The following is a 17,150-nucleotide window of genomic DNA, read 5'->3' as shown; positions in this document are numbered from 1 at the left end:
TCCCCTCCACCTCTGCTTGGTTGCCTATGTTCCCATCAGGTGTCCTGTCAGAGGTCTAAGCATACTGTATCCATCCTACCTAGAAATGAGGCTTGCTCAGGTTTTCTAGCCTCCTTTGTGTTCCTCTGGAGGGAAGAAAATGCTTACAAATGTGATCTTGCCTCATGCTGATGGTGTGGGAAGTTGGGAAAGCTATTCCAGACTGATTCTGCCATCTTGTATCTCAGTGCTATGTTTTCTTTATGGTGTTCCTGGCTGTTGGGTGTGAAGGGATGCTAGGAAACTCAGGCTTTGCTAAAAAGCAAAGCCCAAATCCCCTCTGCTCTCTTATGTCAAAACATGTCTGATGGTTCCATAGATCCTCCCTGGAGCTCAATTTCAAGGGATCATGGCCTAGGACCCTTTCTAAGAGGCCACAACCAAGTCCCACCACATGTTCTACCCTCTGACTTTTTCTTTACCCCATCTTCCCTACCATGTGGAACCTTTGCCTGGTCTGAGGTGGAGTAGTCTGGCTCTTCATCTGTTCCCCCCAATTCTATTATTTGTAACATGTAAGTGGCTCTTCACCACTAAGATTAAAAAAGAAAAACAAACAACAACAAACATAAACAAGCAATAGAGTTCAAATAGTCTTGTGATTTAAATACCTTTTTTTCCCTTAAGTATTGTCTCTGCTTTGGGTTCGAAAGTTTGTCAGCTTAGAATTTATTACTGCACTTCTTCTCAACATCTCTGATGACTTCCTTTCTCTGAGGCCATAAAGGCAAACTACCAAAGCTTCCTGGTCTAGAGAAATAGCCCACAGGTATAAGAAAGTTCGGATGAGACAATATATCCTTTAATACATCAAAATAGGTGAGTACCATTATCTGACCCTGGCAGCCACCGTAATCATTATTTAACAACCAGGGAAATAATCAAGCTATGGGGTTTCTTCCAGATAATGCAGTTCTGTTACATTTTTTTAAGAATATGTGATTTTCTGTTAAAATAGTTTACATATTTTAAAATTTCATTAGTATATAATAAATATTAACATTTTAATTATTTGTTAGGCTTGAAAATTAAGTACCAATTCTCCAGAAATGAAAAGTAGATAATTACATCAAATATTAATGTATAACACGTGAAAAGGCAAGCACAGTTATAAAACTTAATTTTTGTACTTTTAGAACAAGTAAACTGGTACCTTTATTCCTATTTTATAACTGGGGAAATTGAGAGTCACAGAGGTTAAGTGACTTGCCTAAGGTCACAAAACAGCCTTAGGTTTGAATCTTTAAAATTTACGGTCTTCACCAAACACTGAACTTCTTAGTTGCTTTATAGCAAACTCCAGAGTTAAGGCCAGAGCAAATATCACTTGTCAGAGTGGTGAAGTAATAATAAATGTTACCAATGAAATTATTACCACATCATTGTTTATAAAGACAAGTTTGTACTTTTACTTCTGATCAGCAGTGGGTTAGGTTTAGCTTTTTGCCCAGGGTCAGAGATGTAGAAACTGCTGATCCAGACTCCTAAAAGCTGTCTTGTATCTAATTTTTAGTAATTTGTTTAATAATTTGTAATAAATCCTTTGGCTATAACCCGATTTGGCCAATTAAGTGGGACTGCATTTTAGGCAGCCACTAGGGACAGCTGCTAACCAAAAAGTTGGCAGTTCAAATCCACCAGGCACTCCTTGGAAACTCTATGGGGCAGCTCTACTCTGTCCTATAGGGTTGCAATGAGTCAGAATCACTTCAACAGCAACCTTTTTTTTTTTTTTAAGGGACTATTTGCTGTAATACAACCATAGGTTATGAAACGGCTGCTCTGTGGCTGTAAAGGGAAAACTTGGTGTCGAAGTGGTTAAGTGCTATGGCTGCTAACCAAGAGATTGGCAGTTTGAATCCACCCGGCGCTCCTTGGAAACTATGGTGCAGTTCTACTCTGTCCTAGAGGGTCGCTATGAGTCAGAATCGACTGGAGGGCAGTGGGTTTGGTTATGGGTTTTGGTGGCTATGAAGACCTGTTAACGCTTCCAAAAATATGTAAAGCGTATTTCAGTTAGGTAAAAATTGTTAGGAGAGGTCAGTAAACAAAGAAAGGTTTTTACAAGAGATTTTATTAGTATATAAGCAATTTTCCCACAAAAACATACTGCTTGCCCTCTGAGCATACAATTATCCTTCTAGAAACTTCAACTTTTACTGTAAGTTTATTCAAGCAGTCAAAATTTTGTGATATTTTAATCCGTCTTCTAAAATAGTAGTTCTCAACTGGGAGTGACTTTGCCGCCCAGGGGACATTTGCCTAGAGACATTACCAAATGTCCTCTAAGGGTACAGACTTGCTCCCAGTTGAGAACCACTGCACCAAAGAGACATCCCTAGAAGCACTTATTCAATATTAACATTTCCAGTCCTGTCTACTGAATGACAAGGAAGACAATTAATTGCATTGATAATGAATGGAAATGTCTACAATTTAAATTAGATATGAGAATGTATATAAACATTTTAATTGTCCTTGAGAATTAGATATCCCCAGGCTGTGATACTATTAGTGTCTAAACTATGCTACAGATGAAAGCTGAACATTCATCTCCACTGGGCATCCATGAGGGTGCATGGGTGCCTTGCCTTGGCATTAATAAAAATGACAAGTAGAAGAAGAAAATAGAATTGGAATGCCCAGTTTTCTAGCATGAAGAATATTTCTTCAGCAAAGACATAAAAGATAAAATTGATTTCCAACAACTACAAATGGTGTTTTTCTCCAGTTCATAAAGTGCTAATTTTTCAAAATTTACCACATGTCCAAAAGATCATGATTTTGGGAACCTTTGTAGTCTCCTTTGGGAAAGGGTGATTTGATTTGTGTGAGGCTGCTTTTTTTTTTTTTTTTTAAATTGTCATTTCCTGACTGTAAATATAACAAATCAAATAGTTTGAAAATCCCTTTTCCTCTTAATCTTTTGAGTTAAATATGTTATGAATTATTAAATAAAAGCATATAAACCTGACTCTACCTCTTAAAATAACCTGCGTCCTTGCTTTTACCCTTAAATGTAAAGACCAGGTATTTACAAGCCTCCATGTTATAAATTTTTTATAACAGGTGATTAGAAAAAAATGCTTCTTACTTGTAGACCTTTTTATAAATGTGGAAAGATAATATCTACGATCTTTACAACCTCTCACCAAGATACATCAAAGACCTTACAAATATGCAACTCTCATTTGTTTTTCAGTTTTCTGTGCTGTTTGTAAAATGCTCTCCAGGCACAAGTACAATCAAATACCATGAGTTAGGAATGTACGGTGTGCTTAAAAGAAACACCAACGGCAAAAATCAAACTCTAACAAACTGAATAATATGGGCATAAAATAACAGTTATAACTTTGCCAGTCCAGGAAGATATGCTGTTAAAACAAAACAACAAAAAATGTTTATTTGGACAAATAGCACTTTAAGAGATCATGTGACACCTGAACACCAAGGAACAGAACTTTTTAAAGAACAGACCATACATTATCTTTAACACTTTCTCCTGTAGGTCATTTTTGACTCTGTGGCTATCATAAATAACCTCCTTACATGACAGGTAATTTCGAGGGTTCTGAATTCTCCGAGAAGTTCAGATGTCTGTGCTTGAAAGAACATCTAACTCTGAAGACACATTTGGAACGCTGATTTATCCTGAGCCATGATCTCTTGCCTTCTTTCTGCAGAATGTATTCAGGACCAGCTGCCTGTACCAATGGTATAACACCTTTTACCAGCCCACACCACCCAATTTAATTTCTCTTTATAATCAAGACTCTGGGGAATAATTCAAAAACTGATTGTTAAGACCCAGTTGCCATGATTCTTTGCACCCATACTGTAAAAAAAGACACTAAATGGCTTTCCTCTTGTTGCTACACAACACACAAACCAATATATCTGCAAAGACTGAGCACTCTTAGTATCATGTGTGCAGTTTTAAAACATGACTCATTGGCATCTTCCACTTTTTCCTTCTTGCCAGCCTGTTTCAGAAGCGCAGAGAAGTTGTGCTGGTCAAGGGAAGTGGGAGACACAAAAACTAGACAGAGTAAAAACAGGAAGAAGAAAGGCAGCAGCAAAGTGGAGCTGTGGAGAAGCTCTGCTCTGCTGAGAGGTGGCCGTGGTAACAAGGGAACCAAGATGGTGAGAGAACTAATACGCTCCAAGAATGTGAGCTCCTTCACCTTTTATCAGAGCACTCAGCTGCTTTCAGCGTTGAGAAAGCCAAGTTCTGTATCGTGTTTTCTTCCCCTAGGAAGCAAATGAAGGGTTTGGCAGGATAACAGTCAAAGACTACTCAGAAAGCAGGTGCTCTGAATGATGGCCTGCTGGACTTCTCTTCTTGGATATTTTATTCAACCTGTTTAAAATTACCATTAATCTCAGTGTATCTGGCAGCTAAGGGGTACAACAGTGCATCCGAAGCAATGTCACTGGGAAGAGCAGGTGTTTGCATCTGCATTAGCCTGTTTGCTGGCATGATTTGAAGCAATCCCGCACAGCTGTTTCAGGGAATGGTAGGTTCATTCCTTATTAATTACTTAGTCATCCTAATTGCCTCACTGGTTAGCCCCATTCTCTGAAGTACTCTAGAAAGGCAGATGAGAAACCCGGCATAGTGTCCACTGAGAGAAAGCACAGCTTGGGCAACACTGACCAAGGCTAATCCCTTTTTATAACAAGAGAGTGCTTAGTGTAGAAATAAATTTTGGAAATGTCAGCGTTGATAATTGTTTAGAAGTGAGTGAACTACATGTATTACTTTTTCTTCTTTAAGAATACTGCAGAGACTACGTGGTCAGATAACAGAATTGCATATTTAAGCTGTGCTGGGGTTTTTGGTATCATGTTTGCATACAGGTGATGAGATGGTGAGTTCTGAACTCTGTCATCACTGCAATATTGTCATTTGTCTTTGGTTATGAGAGCCCTGGTGATACAGAGGTTAAAGTGCTTGACTGCTAGCAGAAAGGTCAGCAGTTCAAACCCACCAGCCACGCTCCACGGGAGGATGTGGAAGTCTACTTCCATAAAGATTTCAGCCTTGTAAACCCTATGGGGCAGTTCTACTTTGTCCTATAGGGTTGCTGTGAGTCAGAATCGACTCGAGAGCAATGGATTTGGTTTTGTTTCTGGTACTTTGGTTGGAGGGGAATATTAATTTTCCCCTACCGTGATGATTGATACAACGATGCTACCTTTGCTGTGATGATTGTTTAAAAAATGTAATTTCTAGGTTAGCAAATATTGACATGACGAGAAGCAAGGGTAAGGCAGAAAAGTAGTGGAATGGCAAATAAATTATTAAACATGTATTATTTTGTTGGCTTGTTAGGTGACCTTGCACATTCCCTTAGTATTCTGTTTCTAACTGTTGACATGTGTTAACAAGTTACTATCCATCCCTATGCATTGCTTGTGAAATGATTCCTATGCCTCACTTTCAGATTTCAGAAATTGTGCTAAGCATTATTAATTTAGATTTCTATTTGTTTTCTGTGTTTTATTGACTATGCAAAGGCATTTGACTGTGTGGATCATAACAAATTTTGGATAGCATTGCAAAGAATAGGATTTCCGCAACACACAATTGTGCTCAGGAGTAGCCTGTACGTAGATGAAGAGGTAGCCTTTCGAACAGAACAAGGGGATCCTGTGTGGAATAAAATCAGGAAACGTGTGCGTCAAGGTTGTATCCTTTCACCATACTTATTCAATCAGTATGCTGAGCAAATAATTCAAGAAGCTGAACTATATGAAGAGGCACATGGCATTAAGAATGGAGGGAGACTCATTCACAACCCGTGATATGCACATGACAAAACATTGCTTGATGAAAGTGAAGAGAACTTGAAGCACTTACTGATAAAAACTAGAGATTACAGCCTTCAGTATGAATTACACCTCAACATAAAGAAAACAAAAATCCTCACAACTGGACCAATAAGTAACTTCATTATAAACGGGGAAAATATTGAAGTTGTCAAGAATTTCATTACACTTGGATCCACAATCAACACCCATGGAAGCAGCAGTAAAGAAATAAAACAATGGATTGCAATGGGCAAACAAGCTGCAAAAGACCTCCTTAAAGTGGTATAAAGCAAAGATCTCATTTTGAAGACTAAGTGGTGCCTGACCCAAGCCACGATATTTTTGTTCTCCTCAAATGCATGAGACAACTGGGCAATGAACAAGCAAGACCGAATTGATGCCTTTGAATTATGGTCTTAGTGAAGAATATTGACTATACCATGGACTGCCAGAAGAATGACCAAGTCTGTCTTGGAAGAAATACAGCCAGAATGCTTCTTAGAAGCAAGATGGCAAGACTTAGTGTCATGTACTTTGGACATGTTATCGGGAGAAATCCAGTCCCTGGAGAAAGTGAAGGGTCAGTGAAAAAGAGATAGACCCTTAATGAGATGGATTGACACAGCGGCTGCAACAATGGGCTGAAACATAGCAACAATTGTGAGAATGGTATAGGACTGGGTGATGTTTCGTTCTATTGTACAGTATAAGTTGAAACTGACTCACTGGTACCTAACAACAGTTTGTTTCTCTTCTCCTCTTTCCACATCTCAGTTCTATTGTCTTTTTCTGTTATCTTTTTCTCAAAAACCCAAGATTCTTCTGGATACAGTTTGTGACAGAAACTAAATACGATACTGAAAAAAAAAGAAAAGAAAAGGAGGTCTAAAAAAGTTTGCATTCCTCAGAAGATTCTTCCTCTGAGTTGGATACCTGATGTCTGATGTCAGTTACACACCTTTAATCATCTTTTAGAGAAGCGTTTTAATTTCTCTTAAAATATAAGAGCTGTGGCGTATGGGTGCTAGCCAAGAGTTCCATCTGACTTCTTTTCTGGTTTCAAACATAATTACATAGTACTGGGTGTGTTTGTATAATATCTTTCTTCTAAATAATTCAAAAGATTTTCATAGTTGTCACCTCTGTTATTGCTTATGAAGTAACAACACTCATATACTATTTCCATGTTACTGATGGAAAAACAGACAAAATGTTAAGGTGATTTATCCATCATCATAGTGACAGCATACGGTGAGCCTCGTTCTGAATCCCAACCTCTTCCTTCTACTATGCATCTCCTCTGTTAAGAGAGCAAATGAAAGGATTGCAGGAGGTGAAGAGTAGCACAAGTGGAATGGTTGCAATATATTGGATGCTATTTTGATAAGTCTTCCTGGATGCTTCAGTACAGCACCGCTCTGATTCAATGAATGTTCCTTATCTTAAGTGATAAAATAGCACACTTACTGTGAAGTCGATGCACATTATTATTGAGACCCATGTTCCAGGCCTTCAAAAAGCATGCCTTAACCAGTGGCGTCACTGGGCTTGGTGCCACCCAGTGTGGTAACTCACGGTGTCATCCCTCCCCCCGTGGACCTCCTCCCATACCAGACCGTACAGAATCCTTAGTAATGCTTTTCCTACCAATGTTGTTCATAATTCCCATATATTGCTCCTTCTTTTTCTTTAATTATTACTTTATTCTCAAAAAAGTTACTGATATAGATTTACAAATACTAATTACCATGATTTGCAGCTAAAATACAAGAAAATTTCATAAAATCATCCCCTACGAAAACACCGGCAACAACGAAAACAACAATGTCTGCTTGTAGCATATGCAGATGAAGCCACGTGATTCAAAGCCTCATTGTAATTGGGTATTAATGACAGCTCTGGCTGGAGTGCATTAAAAGGCTTGAAAAGTAAGTTGGCATAGAGTTTTAACCTTGTAGGCATATTGATACATGTATGCTTGGCTTAGGAAAATGTTTCTGTTGTTATAACTAACTGCAAGGATATTTTTATAGACAGTCATTTTGGTGTCACCCTGTCTGACAGTGCCACCCCACACCCATCCCTACACACCTCCCTAGTGATGTCACTGGCCCTTTCAAAATTCTGTGTGGAAATGGTAATACTGATTTCCTCTAGGATGGAAAGTGGATGAGAGGTATAATGCCCACTTCATATTGTTTTATGCCTTTTGAATCTTGAATTCTGTAATGTAGTACCTAATTAAAGAAGTCAATAGAAGTTTTTTTTTTTTTTTAAATCATGTTTTGGCTATGGACTTTTTCAGCTTCCCATAAAATCAAGATATGTTTTGAATCACTGAGGAGGAACTCAAAATCTTGGATCTCGGCTCCTTCAGTTTATTTGGCTTTTAACTTCTATTTCAGAACCTTTGCTGTCACTGAAGGACATGTGTAAAGAAAAATTCTAAGGGAATGGACACTCAAAATTTATGGGGTAGGTTGGAGTTTTCTGTAAAGTTTCATCCCTATCAGTGGAACTGTACATGTTTTCCAATCTCCTTCATTTCTTTATTCCTCTAGAGTCTCACCACACGACCTAGGGTAGTGGCCTTTAAAGTTGTACTGAGATAGGCTCACTACTAGTAATAGAGACTTATCTTGTGAGTGCTCTCCTCAGAAGAATGTGACAATCCAGATACAAGAGGACTTCCCAAGATGGATAAAAGGAGAGAGGCCATGTGGGAGCAGGATTAAAACAAAAGTGAAAGAGGAAAGGAAGGAACCAAGAGGAAAGGAGAGCTCTAGATCTCATTCAAGGGAAACTCAGCAGTGCAGGCAGAAACTAAGCTATGAGTAACAGTAAACACATTTTGCCCCATCCTTTATACATAGAGAACCTTCTGACTGCTAACAGCTGTATTGGCTCATGTCAAGTTCTACTGCTGTTATGGGGTGAAATAGCAGAGTTATGCTTGAGTTTTATTAACACTCTGTATTTATTTATTTTTTAATTAAGGGATATTATTTTGCTGTTGCTCTTAAGTGCCATCGAGTCAATTCCAACTCATAGTGACCCATGTGACAGAATAGATCTGCCCCATAGGGTTTTCTAGGCTATAATCTTTACAGGAATAGATTGCCAGGTCTTTCTCTTGCTGAGTGACCGGAGGAGTTAGAACTGCCAGCCTTTAGGTTAGCAGCCAAGCACTTAACTGATGCACCACGAGGGCTCATTGTATTTTCAACAATTCACTAGAATTTTAGGAGGATGGTGCTTTAGGGAACAGGAATTTATGTCTCTAGTCTAAGAGGTGAAATATCTGCCAAAAACCTGTACAGATGTTTATTCACATGTATTAATGTCTTAAAATTAGATTGGATTTTCAATGTTCACTAAATTTCAAGCTCTGATTCTATCCAGGGTTTCTCTTGATATTTATTGGTGAGAGCAAGAACTTCATTAGGAAGAGAAAACTTAGAACGCTACTCTTGATATATTTTTGTTTGGTTTGGTTTGGTTTTGCAAATCCTTTATAAATGTAAGTGTTTTCCCCATTTTTACTGCCTGAGGAACCATCTGCCAAGGTGTAAACAGATTTACATTGTACCTTGACAGCAGCTTGGTGTGTCAGCAGAAAATAAATAGCTCTTTTGTTTTTATGGCAGATACAATTGATCTTACAAAACTGTTTGTTTTTGTTTGTCTCAAAGTTTTGCTACATTATTAGCACCTTGGATTTCTTTCTTTTTAATTACAAAAATGAATTAAATCAATAATAAACACCGTGTGGAAGAGGTAAAATCCTTAAAATAGCAAGGATCGTATTGTGGTGTTCCTTTTTGTATTTCCCTCATGTCCGTACCATAAAAACTTTTAGTATATTTTTATATTGTAGACACAGAATCTACATATAAAGCCCACAAACTGACAGAGGAAAGTATTAGAATCAGGAAGAGCTCAGTGAAGCTTCAGTGCATGTGATATATTGCTGAAAGAACCCTTTAGCACTCATTGGATATGGCACCTAGAGAGAAGAAAGAGATCTGGCCCAGATTATCAATTATGTAGTGAACAAAGCAATTGAAACTAATGGTTGAAGGAATTTCCACAAGTTTTTATTTGTAGAAACTTTTAGCTCACAGAGAATTTTAGTTCTTCCCTTTTTCCATCACGTCTTCCCCAATTTGTTTTAAAGTTATTTCTTATCTTTGCCATTCTAGAAAAAATTGACAAGTGCAAGATAAATAGTAATCAAAATCATCTCCTTCCAACTCTTAACAGAAAAATTGGCAGAATAGTCATTTCCTGAAGTGGTTAATGATATTCTTTGGCAGAGCCTTGGAAGAAAGCCCTGGTAATCTACTTCTGAAAACTTAACCATGGAAAACGCTGAGGAACATTCTGCTCTGACACATATGGGGTTGATGTGAGTCACAATCAACAACTTTTTTTTTTTTTTGCCAAAAGATAATGATTTTTCTCCTCTGTCCATATACGAACTTCTGAAAAAAGATTGAATTTCTCAACCTCCTAAAATAATGAAGGACTTCTAAAACACTCTACCAACTGCGGGTTACAGATAATTAAGCAAAAAAAACACTTTTAGTCTTCCCTTTCCATGAGATCTACTGTCAAGGAAAAAGACTTTCTTTTCAATGAAACAAGAAAACTTCTGTGGCTCAAGAACAAACCGCGAATTCACTTTGGAAAATAGGGTAATTTTTTCTCATTTTATTATTTTGATGAAACACACAGAAATCGAATTGACTACATCTGTGGAAAGAGACGATGGAAAAGCTCAATATCATCAGTCAGAACAAGGCCAGGGGCTGACTGTGGAACAGACCATCAATTGCTCGTATGCAAGTTCAAACTGAAACGGAAGAAAATCAGAGCAAGTCCATGAGAGCCAAAATATGACCTTAAGTATATCCCACCTGAATTTAGAGACCATCTGAAGAACAGATTTGATGGATTGAACACTGGTTACTGAAGACCAGATGAGTTGTGGAATGACATCAAGGACATCATCCATGAAGAAACCAGGTCACTGAAAACACAGGAAAGAAAGAAAAGACCAAGACGGATGTCAGAGGAGACTCTGAAACTTGCTCTTGAGCATAGAGCAGCTAAAGCAAAAAGAAGAATTGTTGAAGTAAAAGAACTGAACAGAAAATTTCAAAGGGCCTTTCAAGAAGACAAAGTGAAATATTATAATGACATGTGCAAAGAGCTGGAGATGGAAAACCAAAAGGGAAGAACACACTCGGCATTTCTCGAGCTGAAAGAACTGAAGAAAAAATTCAAGACTCGAGTTGCAATAGTGAAGGATTCCATGGGGAAAATATTAAAAGATGCAGGAACCATCAAAAGGGGATGGAAGGAATACATGGAGTCATTATGCCAAAAAGAATTAGTCGATATTTAGCCATTTCAAGAGGTGGCATATGAGTAGGAACCGATGGTACTGAAGGAAGAAGTCCAAGCTGCTCTGAAGGCACTGGCAAAAAACAAGGCTCCAGGAATTGATGGAATATCAATTGAGATGTTTCAACAAACAGATGCAGCACTGGAGTTGCTCACTCGTCTATGCCAAGAAATATGGAAGACAGCTTCCTGGCCAACTGACTGGAAGAGATCCATATTTATGCCTATTCCCAAGAAAGGTGGTCCAAGTGAATGTGGAAATTATAGAACAATATCATTAATATCACATGCAAGCAAAATTGTGCTGAAGATCATTAAAAAATGGCTATAGCAGCATATTGACAGGGAACTGCCAGAAATTCAGGCCAATTTCAGAAGAGGACATGGAACCAGGGATATCATTGTTAATGTCAGATGGATCTTGGCTGCAAGCAGAGAATACCAGAAGGATGTTTACCTGTGTTTTATTGACTATGCAAAGGCATTCGACTGTGTGGATCATAACAAACTATGGGTAACACTGCAAAAAATGGGAATTCCAGAACACTTAATTGCGCTCATGAGGAACCTGTATATAGATCAAGAGGCAGTTGTTCAGACAGAACTAGGGGACACTGATTGGTTTAAAGTCAGGAAAGGTGTGCGTCAGGGTTGTTTTCTTTCTCCATCCCTATTTAATCTGTATGCTGAGCAAATAACCTGAGAAGCTGGACTATAGGAAGAAGAACGGGGCATCAGGATTGGAGGAAGACTCATTAACAACCTGCATTATGCAGATGACACAACCTTGCTTGCTGAAAGTGAAGAGGACTTGAAGCACTTACTAATGAAGATCAAAGACCACAGCCTTCAGTATGGATTACACCTCAGCATAAAGAAAACAAAAATCCTCACAACTGGACCAATGAGCTACATCATGATAAACGGAGAAAAGATTGAAGTTGTCGAGGATTTCATTTTACTTGGATCCGCAATCAACAGCCATGGAAGCAGCAGTCAAGAAATCAAAAGACACATTGCATTGGGCAAATTTGCTGCAAAGGACCTCTTCAAAGTATTGAAGAGCAAAGATGTCACCCTGAAGACTAAGGTGCCCCTGACCCAAGCCATGGTATTTTCAATCACATCATATGCAAGTGAAAGTTGGACAATTAATAAGGCGGACTGATGAAGAGTTGACACCTTTGAATTGTGGTGTTAGTGAAGAATATTGAATATACGATGGACTGCCAAAAGAACAAAAAAAATCTGTCTCGGAAGAAGTGCGGCCAGAATGCTCCTTAGAGGCAAGGATGGTGAAACTGCATCTTACATACTTTGGACGTGTTGTCAGGAGGGATGAGTCCCTGGAGAAGGACATCATGCTTGGCAGAGTACAAGGTCAGCGGAACAGAGGAAGACCCTCAACAAGGTGGATTGACACAGTGGCTGCAACAGTGAGCTCAAGCATAACAACAATTGTAATAATGGCGCAGGACTGGGCAGTGCTTCATTCTGTTGTGCATAGGGTCGCTATGAGTCAGAACTGATTTGACGGCACCTAACAACAACATACACACCACAAATGCAAAAACACAGCAATTATCACACTTTTTTTTTTTTTATTGTTTGTCTTATAGGCCTATCTAATATTGGCTGAAAGGTAGACTTCAGGAATGGCTTTAGTTCTGGCTTAGCAGGGTATCTGGGGCCATATTCTCAGGGACTCCTCCAGTCTCTGTCAGACGAGTAAGTCTAGTCTTTTTGTTGTTGTTGTTCTTTAGATGAATGTTTACAGGCAAATTAGTTTCTCGTTAAACAACTAATACACATATTGTTTTGTGACATTGATTGCCAACCCCACAACATGTCCACACTCTCCTTTTCCGACCTTGGGTTTCCCCTTACCAGCTTTCCTGTCCTCTATTGCTTTCTCATCTTGCCCCTTGGCTGGTGTGCCCATTTAGTCTAGTTTTGTTTTATGGGCCTGTCTAATTTTTGGCTGAAGGGTGAACCTCAGGAGTGACTTCAGTACTGAGTTAAAAGGGTTTCCTGGGACCATACTCTTGGGATTTCTCCAGTCTCTGTCAGACCAGTAAGGCTGGTGTTTTTTAATTAGCTAGAATTTTATTCTACATTTTTCTCCTGCTCTTTTGGGGACCATCTATTGTGACCCCTGTCAGAGCAGTCAGAGGAACAACTTCCACATTTACAACTCAATATATTGATTAAATTTTTGATGTTGTACCACCATTATTCAATTCTCATCCAAAACATTCCACCATAAACTCAGTGCAAAATATGGTAACATTTGTAGTGAGCATAGAAGGATGCAAAGCACCAACAGACTCCCAGTGGCATTTAAGTTCTCCCAAGAGCCAATGGAGCAAAGAGACCTGGGGCATAATGTGACCATACATGAAGTGGTGGATACTGTGGTGGAGGTACAGCTGAAGGATGCTGCTGGGGGCTAAAAGCGAAACAGAGTGAACTAATATGAAGATCACTCACTGTCAGAGCTTATGACTTAAAAGACATATGGACATTTTGAGTGCAGACAACTTAGAGAGATAAGTTCCCAGGTAAAAGGAAAGAACAGATTTAATGAGAGGATATTCCAGAAAGCTAACCTGCATCAAAGCCCCAGATTCTCCCTAGCTCATTCCCTAGTGCCTCACACTGTCCCCATTCAATGACAGTAATTATGGAGATGGCTTCAAACTGCATTTGGTAAAGACCAATCTCAAACAAAGGCTGAAGAAAAACACAGTACAAAAAGAGGATTTATGCAATGCAGTAGGTAAAGAATTCAAAAGTAAGGTTCTGTTTTCTGAAGAATATATAGTTGACATAATCTCTCTTTAAAAAAATATATATAGGAAAGAAAAGGTCAAATAGGTAATAAAATAGGTGATAAAAGTGGCTCAGAGGAGACAGTCCTTCCCTGGAAATAGCCCACATTGACAATTGGAGCCTCTGGGAAAGAGACAAAACCTCCACCCTGAGACACCTCTTGGGGCTTTGGGGTCTATGGGTCACTGACATGGCTACCAGATATTCTTTTTATGAAAAGTAGCCTTTAGCTTGTTACTAAGTTCTTTTGGAAACTGAGCACTTGACTCATGCAGAACTTGTGATACCCTGACCTAATATTCCCAGTTTGGTTGGGTCACCTAAGACTTAACGAGTAACATGGTGGTAATAATGCCACATTTATTTTTTGTTTGGAGAAGCATGGCAGCTGCTTGTGACTTAACCGGATAAACTAACAATGATTTTGGCCCATCCAAATTCTTGTAATGGTGGCAAGATCAACATATCTGATGCCACCTGTAATGGATTAAATTGTGTCACCCCCAAATGCGCACCTATTTCAGCTTTTTGACCCCATAATTCGGCAGCCACATCCAGCTGGGGATACAAAGCTTCACCTTCTGGCTGACTCGGGCTAGGTTCGCACAATGGTAAACTTCTCTCAGAAGGTCATCTTAATCTTGGGCTTCTGCCTAGAGTTTTGTGGTGACAGAAATAGTATTTCTCTAGATTTCTTTTGGGCTGTTGTAAAATTTCCAGTCTGTAACCTTTATTATCATTGCAAACCCAATCTGTATAAGTACCAGCATGAATACTAGTCATTGCCTTATCTTTGTTTTCCACTGAGTTGGTCTCAGGGAAATATCCCTTAGAGGACCAAAGTCAGGATTCACTGACAAAAACTCTAAGTTATTTTCCTGTCTTCTCTGAATAGATCTAAATTTTGTATGATAGATTGCAGGAGAGGCCATACAATAGTTCAGATATTGTTATTCTTCTTAAACAAACATTACATGCTTTGTATTCTTTTCACCAAAGTAAACCAACCAAAGTCACATCTATCTGCCTGATTTTTGCCCATGTTACTGTTGTTAGTTACTGTCAGATCAATTCCAACTTATGATGATCTCACATGTGCAGAGTAGAACTGCTCCATAGGGTTCTCAAGACTGTGGCCTTTAAGCAGCAGATCGCCAGGCCTGTCTTCTGAGGTACCTCTGGGTGAGAATGAACCACCAATCTTTGGCTAGTAGTCAAGAATTTAATTGTTTGTGCCACCCAGGGCCTCCTACCTGTTGCTGCTGAATTGACTCCAACTCATACATTTTCCAATTTTGCACTCAGTGTAGGTGAATATGCCTATAATTGTTCTCTGATAAGAGATGGAACCTTCTGTCTACTCAGGATAAATCTTCATACTAGTTTTTATAATAGTGTGAACTTGATGCTGACCACCAACTGGAAAGGGAATTCTCCCGTGTGGAAGGGAGTTAATAAGAGCCAGAGCACTGCTCAGTCAGCTACCTTTGAACCTCTTTCCTGATATTCCTGCAATAACCTCCCCAATTCCTACTCATTAGTAAGCAATAAATTGATACCCAATGCCATTGAGGTGATTCCAACTCATAGTGACCCTATAGGACAGAGTAGAGCTCCCCCCTAGTGTTTCCAAGGAGTGGCTGGTGGATTCAAACTGCCAACCTTTGGATTAGTAGCCGTAGCTCTTAACCACTGTGACATCAGGGCTCCAAACAATAAAGTAGAGGACCATTTATAGCCTGTTGACCATAAAAGTGGGTCAACATATTCACAAACGATTCTCATGAACTTCCTTCAAAGCTTGTTAATCTGTCAATTAGGCCCTCATCTTTTCTCTTTCCAAAAGCTATGTCCTGTCAGCATCCCATCCTCCTAGTCAAAACTGTCACAAACTGTGAAGGTTCTGAGATTTAACCCTGCTTGCTGCTAACAAATTGACCTGTCTCCTGTTCATGGATGTTGGCAGAAGGTGGAGAAGGAAAAAGAGAAGTAGGAGTGGAAGAATATGGAAGGAGAGGAGAAGGAGGAAGGAAGGAAGAGAAAGAAAATTGTTATACAAATGAAGACTTTAAAAAAATTTTTTTTAATTCAGATAAATTCAGAAAAGAAATAGAAGAGGAAAAGAGAAACATGGCATAGTTGAAAGTCATGTTAATAACAATAGAAAAAAGTACAATACATATAATATGTATAAATATAGACAATGGTTGTAACAGTTACTATAGATGCAGGGCAGCAGCAGGGGAGCCCATATCTTCTCAAACTATCCTGGAGGCTGCAGACAAGCCAATAGCTTCATGTGTTCTCTGTCTGAGATCATCCATTTGCTCACTGCAGGAGAGTTTTCATCTCTTATATAGGGCAAGCTAAAAAAAAAAAAAGGTACAGAGAGTTTATACCTCAGGAATGAACTTCAACCAATGAGTGATGGGAGTTAGTGAACAAGTACACTATTTTCTTCATTCCTCAGTGAGACAATTCTATCACATGCTCCCTGCATCCTTTATAAGATCCCCTGCTGGATTGAACTCAAGCTCGTTAATATACCCTTTATGAGCTTTCCTCGTTTCCCTGTCTCACTTTTCCACTTCCTCATACTGCTTCCTGGAATTACATCCCAAATAAAATATTTGTTTCAAATCTTTGTCTCATGGTTGGCTTTTGGAAAAATTCAAACTAAGACAAGATATTGTTAATGTGATTGTAGAAATAACACAAAACAAGATAAAAATACTGTGTATATAAAAATTAGATTTCAAAGATGAAAAATATGGAACTTGGGCAAAGGAGGCATGTAGTTGGTATTCCTGAAGAAGGAAAAATGGGAGTGAAAACTATAGTAGTGAGAGCCTGAAACAAATACATAGAAAGAAAAAGACCAAACAACTGTTGGAGTTATAGTGACAGAGCAGGAAAAATATATTATAATATTGACAATATTGAAAAAATAACATTAGGCTTATCGAAGATGACTGACTAGGTAGAAGCTACCTCGGATCCCTCTTGCAACAAAGACTTGGAAAAACAAGTGAATCAATCACATACATGACAATCTA

This window comes from Loxodonta africana, chromosome 1 (genome assembly GCF_030014295.1).
Source record: "Loxodonta africana isolate mLoxAfr1 chromosome 1, mLoxAfr1.hap2, whole genome shotgun sequence".
NCBI classification, from domain to species: Eukaryota; Metazoa; Chordata; class Mammalia; order Proboscidea; family Elephantidae; genus Loxodonta; species Loxodonta africana.
This window is presented reverse-complemented; position numbering follows the sequence as displayed.